This window comes from Vicugna pacos, chromosome 10 (assembly GCF_048564905.1).
Source record: "Vicugna pacos chromosome 10, VicPac4, whole genome shotgun sequence".
In the NCBI taxonomy this organism is placed as follows: Eukaryota; Metazoa; Chordata; class Mammalia; order Artiodactyla; family Camelidae; genus Vicugna; species Vicugna pacos.
This window is the reverse complement of record NC_132996.1, coordinates 28,872,883-28,876,133: the sequence shown is the minus strand read 5'-3', so window position 1 is coordinate 28,876,133 and position 3,251 is coordinate 28,872,883.

Genomic DNA, 3,251 nt, shown 5'->3' with positions numbered 1-3,251 from the left:
CATGGCTCTGAGCAAGCTGATGCAAGGATATACTGTTCTTGGGACTATAAACTAATAAAACCTCACTGATGACAGTTCAGCGTCATGGATTTTAAAAACAAAAACAAAAATCTTTCACACGTACACTGGCATTTCACCCATCAATCCAAATCCATCAGCTTAGTCTCAAGAAATAGCCGACAAGCTGTAAAATGTACATAAGAAGATAATGATTATATCATTGTTCATAATCTGAAAAAATTGGAAGGAGCACATAAATACAAAATTATTTTCAAAACTGGTTAAATTCGTTTTGCTGCATCCACCTAGTGGATATATTCAAGGACTACTTACTGTGGGGGAAACACCTACTTCCTGTACCCGAGCAGGCAGTGCAAACCTGATGTTCACGTTAGCAGTGTCCTACTGGGGCACAGACTGTGCTGGAAATTAACACCATAGGAGTGAGTCAGAATTTTTTGTCCCTCAGTATGAGCCGTTTTCCTGAGTGGAATGAAGCAGCTCTGAGGAGGAGGCTGGGATGTCTCTGAGGGAACCAAGTGACGTATCAAGGACAGCCCAATGTCAGTGTCCCTTGCCAATGGCTGAGTCATGCTGAGAGGATTGTGATGACCTCAGCACACATTTTTTAAAATTTCACTTTCTTTATCACCAGTGAGGTTGAATTTTTCTTAGTTATTTTGACAATCTTTATTTCCTTTTGTGAATTAACTATTCCTGCCTCTGCCTTTTTAAATAGCCATCTCTCTTTTTTCATCAGCAGAGCATTTTGTTGTGTGAGATCAAGCTTCGGTTCTTACAAGACCAAAGGGTTGCAACTCATGATGTAGGGGAACTTAAGTGCCAGGAGGGACCCCATAAAGGGAAAGCCTCCTTCTGAAGTGTCTAAAAGAATGGTTATTAAATTTCATCAGTAATGAGTTACATTCAGACCAGTAGCTATGATTTGAGAAAGACACACCAGAGGGTTTAGGGTTTTTTTGGTTTTTTTTCCTTAAGTGGCAGAAGAAAATCCTAGAGATCAAAATTAATAGGATGGAAATAAGGGTATCACGTTAAAACTTTAGAGGGTGTCAAAGTGTAATAATACACAAGATTAATGACAGCATTAAGGAAAAAGTGCTGAAGAATCAAAAAATTAATCTTGTTGCATCATTTTAAGTAAAAAGCACCTACTTCTGCAGTCAGCAGCTTCTGGAGAGTTCCTCACAATTCTGAGTTTGGGGCTCTTCATGGGACAGATGCCAGTAGCCAGGAAGAAGCGATGTGTCTCTGAAGCTGAGAAACAAAGATCAACACCTTGGAGTTTTACTGCTGTATCAGTTAACAGTACCTGGTAAGGTCCTCTCCACTGAGGCTCAGGAGTAATTTTTCTGTGGTGCCATTTTTAGAAGATCAAGTCTCCAGGTTCCAGGGTGTGCAAAGGCTGAGTAGGTGGGTGTTTTGGACATGCAGCTTATACCTATTTGTTATAAAACTAGAGGTATTGTTTGAATCCCCTCCAGTAATTTGTCACATCAGCTTGTACCAACAGTGCAGAACCTATGGTGGTGGAGTGCATGCCTAGCATGCATGAGGTCTTGGGTTCAATCCCCAGCACCTCCATTCAAAATAAATAAATAAATAAACAAACAAACCTAATTACCTCCCCCCCCCAAAAAAAAACAAACACAATGGTGCAGAACCTAGGATTGCAAATAGTCAGGCAGCCTGTTAGGAACTCAAAAATGGTCACTCGTGGGTGCTAGAAGGGTTGGTCTTATTGCTATGGGCACCAGTGGCACTCCCTCAGGCCCTGGGAGTTGAGAGCTTTGAGAACTTCGATAATCATGCTTTTAGAATTTTTGAAATTCTCCCTTTCCACTGAAGTTTGTAGATGATAAAGTTCAGTGGAGGTCCTGAGTAAAAGGCAAAGCATTACGAAGGTCTGTATGACGGTCCCAGCGAAGTACGTGCCCCTCTAACTGCGGAGGTGAGCTGGGATTCCACAAGTTACGCACACAACACATCAGGTGAACTTGCTTCTACCATTCCAGCCACAGTGCTCCACTAAGGGAAAACTTCATCCCACCCTAAGAATAAACAACACCCACAAGTATTAATGGCCATTGTAGAGGTGCTCAAAGGGACCACAAGACTTTGGTTTCTGTCCATGCACTACCCTTACAGTCACACTGTCAGGTAAGACCTGTGTCAGAATCATCCTTGGCAATGTCTCCTAAAATTACCCCCACTAATGCTGGTTCATTCTCATGGCCAATTCATCTCTTCTATGGTGGGTCATATTAATGAAGCACTTTTGCTAATTTCCACTTTTAGGATGGCCGTCGCTTTAAGTTAATGGAAAAACCTCTCAGGATTCTTTTATTTGCTGTCCATTTCTTAAGGGTTCCTATAACAGTCAGGAAATCTCTTTGTTTTTAAAACATTTCAAAATCATGGACAAATCCCAAATCATACCTACCATCAGGCCAAGTATTTGCTCTTTTATCTCTCATTGGTTGGCAGGTCTGGGCAAAGGCAATTAACTTAAGCCATCTGAACTATCAGGTGTCTATGTGAAGCTTAAAGGTAAGGTCCAGTCTATGGAGGCATAACCTGCTTGACAAATTTTGCTCTTTGGTTTTAGGTGTTAACCTCCTACAGATGATTAAACAAGGTGTACCCAAAGGAGCGTCTAAAGGATCTTCAAGGATGGTTCTTGACAGAGGTAAAGCAATGGTGCGGTTCTCCTTTCTGTAAAGGAGGGAGGGGGCTGCGTTTAGAGCAGTCCCGCCACACACAGTGATATGGAAAGGGGAAGGCAACAATATACCATAGGAGTTGATATATGAAACTATGTTTCACTAGGCAACCAGTGAAAAGTCGTGCGGATTTTCTGGCAATAAAATCTGTACAGCATGGGGAACCATGAATTTGAGTCAAGACTTTAGAACTAAGTCAGATGAGGCATCCACAAGCCTTGTGCTGCCACCATGTTCTTGGACAGGTGGATACGCCTTGCTGCTGGGTCCAATGGAAGACTGAAGTAAGCAACAGGTCTCTGCCCCTCTGTACATGTTTTTATGTATTTGATAAATTGTTAAGTATTTGTTAAATTTAAATTTGTTAATTTTTACCAGAATATTTTTAAATATTGAAAAAATTTGAAAATTTGAAAAGCAGGTTATCCAAACTCACATTATTTTTGGCTCAAATATTTTATTTATTGCAAAAAGTATTTGTTATAATTTAACATTCCTGGGTTTAAT